Raw genomic sequence first — 7,854 nt, forward strand, 5'->3', positions numbered from 1 at the left:
ACGACAGACCTCTCCCCACACCTTAAGTGACCAAAATAAGTTTGCAGTTTTGCTCCAAAAAAAAAAAAAAAAAAAAGTAGTACTGCCTACTAGACAAAAATGTCTCCTACTTCTGTGAATATATCTGTTCTGTCCTTGCTGATTCTTGATGTTGAGGCTGTTCCTTGTGTGATGGCAAATGTATGAGATACTTGACATTCCTATTGCTAACATTGACAAATTATCAGTATATGACTGTCTTTTACAGAAATATTGCCTGAATTTAGAAGTACTGGCCTATCCTGACCCTGATCCATCCTTCCTCACTGGGCAGGGCCTCCCTGCAGGAACTCCACCAACTCCAGCCAGAGGCTCAGGAACAAAACCCTAATCTCCCAGGGCCTGAGTCCCTAAGGGGAGAGGTGGCCACAGTCTCTGCAGACTAGCAGACTTAGCCTTTCCTGCTGGTAGTTCTGAGGAATCCAGGCAGCCCAGATGAGTGGGTTTCCCCCCCAGCGAAGCATGCCCCCTCCACCAAGGGACAGTCAAAGTGCTTCATTAAATGGGTCCTGTTCACCCTGCCACCCAGCTGGGTGAGAACCTCCAACAGGGATTATCAGACACCCTATACAGAAGCAATCCTACTGGCATCAGGTTGGTGCCCCTTGAGGTCAGAGATCCCAGAAGAAGGAGAGGCACCATTTTTGCTGTTATCCAGCCTCCTTGAGTGACAACTCCAGGTGTGGGAGTGAACCAGATGAATAGGGCCTGAAGTGAACCCCCAGCAAATTGCAGCAGCCCTACAGAAAAGGGACCTGACCATTGAAAGAAAAATAAACAGAAAACAACAACAACAGCATCAACAAAACAAAAAGTCTCCACAAAAGCCCCATCCAATGGTCAGCAGCCTCAAAGATCAAACTAGACGGACTTATGTAGATGAGAAACAATCAATGAAAAAATGCTGAAAACCCAGAGGCCAGAGTACCTCTTCTGCTCCAAACAATCACCACACCTCTCCAGCAAGGGCACAGAACTGAATGGAGGATGAGATGGATGAATTGACAAAGGTAGGCTTCAGAAGACGGTAATAAAAAAAAACTTTGGTGAGCTAAAGGAGCATGTTCTAATCCAATGCAAAGAAGCTAAGAACCTTGATAAAAGGTTAGAGGAGCTGCTAGCTAGAATAACCAGCTTAGAGGGGGACATAAATGACCTGATAGAGCTGAAAAACACAGCATGAGAACTTCGTGAAGCATACACAAATATCAGTAGCCAAATTGACTAAGCAGAAGAAAGTACATCAGAATTTGAAGACCACTTTGAGTCTGAAACAAAATATACAGACAAGGTTAGAGAAAAAAGAATGACAAACAAGCAAACAAACAAAGCCTCCAAGAAATATGCAACTACGTAAAAAGACCAAATCTATGATTGATTGGAGTATCTGAAGAAGACAGGGAGAATGGGAACAAGCTGGAAAACACACTTCAGGATATTATCCGAGACAACTTCCCCAACCTAGCAAGATGGCCAACACACAGATTCGTGAAATACAGAGGACACCACCACTAAGATACTCTATGAGAAGGACAACCCCAAGACATATAATCATCAGATTCTCCAAGGGCAAAATGAAGGAAAAGGTGTTAAGGGCAGCCAGAGAGAAAGGCCAGGTCACCACCCACGAAGGGAAGCCCATCAGACTAACAGTGGACCTCTCAGCAGAAACTCTACATCCCAGAAGAGATTAAGGGTCAATATTCAACATTCTTAAAGAAAAGAATTTTCAACCCAGAATTTCATATCCCACCAAACTAAGCTTCATAAGCAGAGGGGAAATAAAATCCTTTTCAGACGAGCAGATGCTGAGGGATTTTGTCACCACTAGACCTGTCTTGCAAGGGCTCTTGAAGGAAGCACTAAATATAGAAAGGAAAATCTGGTACCAGTCACTGCAAAAATACGCCAAAATGTAGAGACCAATGACACTATGAAGAAACTGTATCAACTAGTGTGCAAAATAACAGATAGCATCACGATGACAGGATCAAACTCACACATAACAATACCTTAAATGTAAATGGGATAAATACCCCAGTTAAAAGACACAGACTGGCAAATTGGATAAAAAATCAAGACCCATCAGTGTGCTATATTCAGGAGATTCATCTCACGTGCAAAGACACACATCGGCTCAAAATAAAGGGATGAAGAAAAATTTACCAAGCAAATAAAAAGCAAAAAACAAACAAACAAACAAGCAAAACCATGGGGTTCAATCCTAGTCCCTGACAAAACAGACTTTAAACCAACAAATTTCAAAAAAGACAAAGAAGGGCATTGCATAATGGCAAAGGGATCAATTCAATGAGAAGAGCTAACTATCCTAAATATAAAGACATCAGATACAGGAGGATCCAGATTCATAAAACAAGTTCTTAGAGACCTACAAAGACACGTAGACTCCCACACAATAGTAGTGAGACACTTTAGCACCCCACTGTCAATGTTAGACAGATCAAAGGACAGAAGATTAACAAGAATATTCAGGACTTGAACTCAGCTCTGGATCAAGTGGACCTAATAGACATCTACAGAACTCTCCATCCCAAATCAACAGAATACACATTCCTATCAGTGCCACATAGCACTTATTCTAAAATCGACCACATAATTGGAAGTAAAACACTCCTCAGCAAGTGCAAAAGAACTAAATCATAACAAAGAGTCTCTCAGACCGCAGTGCAATCAAATTAGAACTCGGGATTAAGGAACTCACTCAAAACCACATGATTACATGCAAATTGAAAACCTGCTCCTAAATGACTTCTGGGTAAATAATGGAATTAAGGCAGAGATCAAGAAGTTCTTTGAAACCAATGAGAACAAAGAGACAATGTACCGAAATCTCTGGGATACAGCTAAAACAGTGTGTAGAGAAAAACTTATAGCACTAAATACTCACATCAGAAAGCCAGAAATATCTCAAATTGACACCCTAACATCACTATTAAAAGAGCTAGAGAAACAAGAGCAAACTAATCCAAAAGCTAGCAAAAGACAAGAAATAACTAAGTGTAGAACAGAATTGAAGGAGATAGAGACACAAAAAACTCGCCAAAAAATCACTGAATCCAGAAGCTAGTTTTTTAAAAAAATTCAACAGAATAGATAGACTACTAGCTAGACTAATAAAGCAGAAAAGAGAGAATAATTAAATGACACAATAAAAAGTAGTAAAGGGGATATCACCACTGACCCTAGAGAAATACAAACTACCATCAGAGAATACTATAAATATCTATATGCAAATAAACTAGAAAATCTAGGAAAAATGGATAAATTCCTGGACACATACAGCCTCCCAAGACTAAACCAGGAAGAAGTCAAATCCCTAAATAGATCAACAAAAAGTTCTGAAATTGAGGCAGCAATTAATAGCCTACCAATCAAAAAATATCCCAGGACCAGATGGATTCACAGCTGAATTCTACCAGAGGTACAAAGAGGTGATGATACCATTCCTTCTGAAACTATTCCAAACAATTGAAAAGGAGGTACTCCTCCCTAACTCATTTTATGAAGCCAGAATCATCCTGATATCAAAATCTGCCAGAAACACAACAACAACAAAAGAAAACTTTAGGCCAATATCCCTGATGAGCATCAACGTGAAAATTGTCAATAAAATACCTGCAGATCAAATTCAGCAGCACATCAAAGAACTTATCTACCATAATCAAGTAGGCTTCATCCCTGTGATGCAAGTCTGGGTCATCACATGCAAATAAATAAACGTAACCCATCACATAAACAGAACCAAAGACAAAACCACACGATTGTCTCAATAGATGCAGAAAAGGCCTTCAATAAAATTCAACATCCCTTTATGCTAAAAACTCTCAAAAAACTAGGTATTGATGGAACATGTCTCAAAATAATAACAGACATTTATGACAAACCCACAGCCAGTAGCATATTGAATGGGCAAAAGCTGGAAGCTTTCCCTTGGAAAACAATTACAAGACAAGGATGCCCTCTCTCACCACTCCTATTCAACATATTATTGGAAGTTCTGGCCAGAGCAATCAGGCAAGAGAAATAAATAAAGGGTATTCAAACAGAAAGAAAGGAAGTCAAATTGTCTCTGTTTGCAGATGACATGGTTATATATTTAGAAAACCCCATTATGTCAGCCCAAAACTCCTTAAGCTGATAAGCAACTTCAGCAAATTCTCAGGATACAAAATCAGTGTGCAAAAATCACAAGTATTCCTTGACACCAACAGTAGACAAGCAGAGAGACAAATCACGAATGAACTCCCATTCACAATTGCTACAAAGAGAAGTAAATACCTAGAAATACAGCTAACAAGGGATGTGAAGGACCTCTTCAAAGAGAACTACAAACCACTGCTCAAGGAAATGAGAGAACACAAAGAAAAGGAAAAACATTCCATCCTCATGGATAGGAAGAATCAATATCATTAAAATGTCATATTGCCCAAAGTAATTTATAGATTCAATGGTATTGAATTGAATGCATCAAACTACCATTGATATTCTTCACAGAATTAGAAAAAAGGCTACTTTAAATTTCATATGGAATCAAAGAAGACCCCATACAGCCAAGACAATCCTAAGCAAAAAGAACAAAGCTGGAGGTATCACACTACCTGACTTCAAACTATACTACAAGGCTACAATAACCAAAACAGCATGATACTTGTACCAAAACTGACATATAGACCAATGGAACAAAACAGAGACCTCAGAAGTAATACCACACATCTAAAACTATCTGATCTTTGACAAAAAAAGAAACAACGGGGAAAGAATCTCTTATTCAATACATGGGGTAAATGGTGCTGGAAAAACTGGCTAGCCATATGCAGAAACTGGACCCCTTCCTTACACCTTATACAAAAATTAACTCGAGATGGATTAAATATTTAAATATAAACCCAAAACCATAAAAACCCTAGAAGAAAACCTAGGCAACACCATTCAGGACATAGGCATGGGCAAGACTTCATGAATAAAACACCAAAAGCAGTTGCAACAAAAGCAAAAATCAACAAATGGGATCTGATTAAACTAAAGAGCTTCTGCACAGCCAAAGGAAGTATCATACCTGCAGAATGGGAGAAAAATTTTGCAATCTACCCATCTGACAAAGGTCTAATGTCCAGAATTTACAAGGAACTTAAACAAATTGTCAAGAAAAAACAAACAAACAATCCTATCAAAATGTGGGCAAAGGATATGAAAAGATACTTCTCAAAAGAAGACATTTATGTGGCCAAAAAACAGAAAAAAAAGCTCAATATCACTGATCACTAGAGAAATACAAATCAAAACCACAATGAGATACAATCTCACACCAATCAGAATGGTGATTATTAAAATGTCAAGAAACAATAGATACTGGTGAAACTGTGGAGGGAATGTAAATTAGTTCAACCATTGTGGAAGACAGTATGGTGATTCCTCAAGGATCTAGAATCAGAAATACCATTTAACCCAACAATCCCATTACTGGGTATATAACCAAAGGAACATAAATCATTCTACCATAAAGATACATGCACACATATGTTTGTTGCAGCACTATTTACAATAGAAAAGTCATGGAACCAACACAAATGTCCATCAATGATAGACTGGATAAAGAAAATGTAGTACATACACACTGTGGAATACTATGCAGTCATAAGGAAGAATGAGATCATGTCCTTTGGAATGACAAGGATGAAACTGGAAGACATCATCCTCAGCAAGATAACACAGGAAGAGAAAACCAAACACCACATGTTCTCACTCATAAGTGGGAGTTGAACAATGAGAACACATGGACACAGGGAGGGGAACAACACATCCCAGAGCCTACTGAGGGATTGGGGGTGAGATGAGGGAATTTAGAGGATGAATCAATAGACGCAGCAAATTATCATGGCACGTGTATACCTACGTAACAAACCTGCACATTCTGCACATGTATCCTACAACTTAAAGTAAAATAAAATAAATTTACAAATTTTTAAAAAAGAAAATGTGTGATACCGGCTCAGGGGGGCATGCCCAAGATGGCCAAATAGGAACAGCTCCAGCCTCCAGCTCCCAGTGTGAGCAACAAAGAAGACAGGTGATTTCTGCATTTTCAACTGAGGTACTGGGTTCATCTCACTGGGGCATGTCAGACAGTTGGTGCTGGTCTACGGGTGCAGCCCGACCAGCGAGAGCTGAAGCAGGGCGAGGCATCGTCTCACCTGGGAAGCGCAAGGGGGAAGGGAATTCCTTTTCCTAGCCAAAGGAAATTGAGACACACAGCACCTAGAAAATCGGGTAACTCCCACCCTAATACTGCCTATTACCAAGGGTCTTAGCAAATGGCACACCAGGAGATTATATCCCACACCTGGCCCAGAGGGTCCCATGCCCACGGAGCCTCCCTCATTGCTAGCACAGCAGTCTGAGATCTAACAGCAAGGTGACAGCGAGGCTGGGGGAGGGGCGCCATCATTGCTGAGGCTTAAGTAGGTAAACAAAGCCACCTGGAAGCTCGAATTGAGTGGAGCCCATCACAGCTCAAGGAGGCCTGCCTGCCTCTGTACACTCCACCTCTGGGGATAGGGCATAGCTAAACAGAAAGCTGCAGAAACCTCTGCAGAGGCAAATGTCCCTGTCTGACAGCTTTGAAGAGAGCAGTGGTTCTCCCAGCATGGAGGTTGAGATCTGAGAATGGACAGACTGCCTGCTCAAGTGGGTCCCTGACCCCTGAGTAGCCAAACTGGGAGACATCCCCCACTAGGTGCAGACTGACACCTCACACCTCACACGGCTAGGTACACCCCTGAGATGAAGCTTCCAGAGCAAGAATCAGACAGCAACACTCGCTGTTCAGCATTCTGCAGCCTCCGCTGCTGATACCCAGGCAAACAGGGTCTGGAGTGGACCTCAAGCAAACTCCAACAGACCTGCAGCTGAGGGTCCTGAGGGTCCTGACTGTTAGAAGGAAAACTAACAAATAGAAAGGACAACCACACCAAAACCCCATCAGTACATCACCATCATCAAAGACCACAGGCAGATAAAAGCATGAAGATGGGGAAAAAGCAATGCAGAAAAGCTGGAAATTCAAAAAGTCAGAGTGCAACTCCCCCTCCAAAGGAACGCAGCTCATCGCCAGCAACGGAACAAAGCTGGACAGAGAATGACTTTGACAAGTCGAGAGAAGAAGGCTTCAGTCAATCAAACTTCTCAGAGCTAAAGGAAGAACTACGTAACCAGTGCAAAGAAACTAAAACCTTGAAAAAAGAATGGGTGAATAGATAACTAGAATAATCAATTCAGAGAAGACCTTAAAAGAACTGATAGAGATGAAAATCATGGCACGAGAACTATGTGACAAATGCACAAGCTTCAGTAACAGACTCAATCAACTGGAAGAAAGAGTATCTAGAGATTGAAGATCAAATGAATGAAATGAAGCAAGAAGAGAAGTGTAGAGAAAAAAGAGTAAAAAGAAATGAACAAAGCCTCCAAGAAATATGGGATTATGTGAAAAGACCAAATCTACGTCTGATTGGTGTGCCTGAAAGTGACAGGGAAAATGGAACCAAGTTGGAAAACACTCTTCAGGATATCATCCAGGAGAACTTCCCCAACCTAGTAAGGCAGGCCAACATTCAAATTCAGGAAATACAGAGAACACCACAAAGATACTCCTCGAGAAGAGCAATTCCAAGACACGTAATTCTCAGATTCACCAAAGTTGAAATGAAGGAAAAAATGTTAAGGGCAGCCAGAGAGAAAGGTCGGGTTACCCACAAAGGGAAGCCCATCAGACTAACAGCAGATCTCTCGGCAGAA

General features: G+C 40.9%; 1 pseudogene; it reads right to left on the reverse strand.

The window, feature by feature from the left end:
- The window catches only part of LOC108528006 (cyclin-T2-like), a 14,641-nt pseudogene that overhangs the window by 3,239 nt on the left and 3,548 nt on the right, over positions 1 to 7,854 (reverse strand).

This window comes from Rhinopithecus bieti, unplaced genomic scaffold (assembly GCF_001698545.2).
Source record: "Rhinopithecus bieti isolate Rb0 unplaced genomic scaffold, ASM169854v2 scaffold_3040, whole genome shotgun sequence".
NCBI classification, from domain to species: Eukaryota; Metazoa; Chordata; class Mammalia; order Primates; family Cercopithecidae; genus Rhinopithecus; species Rhinopithecus bieti.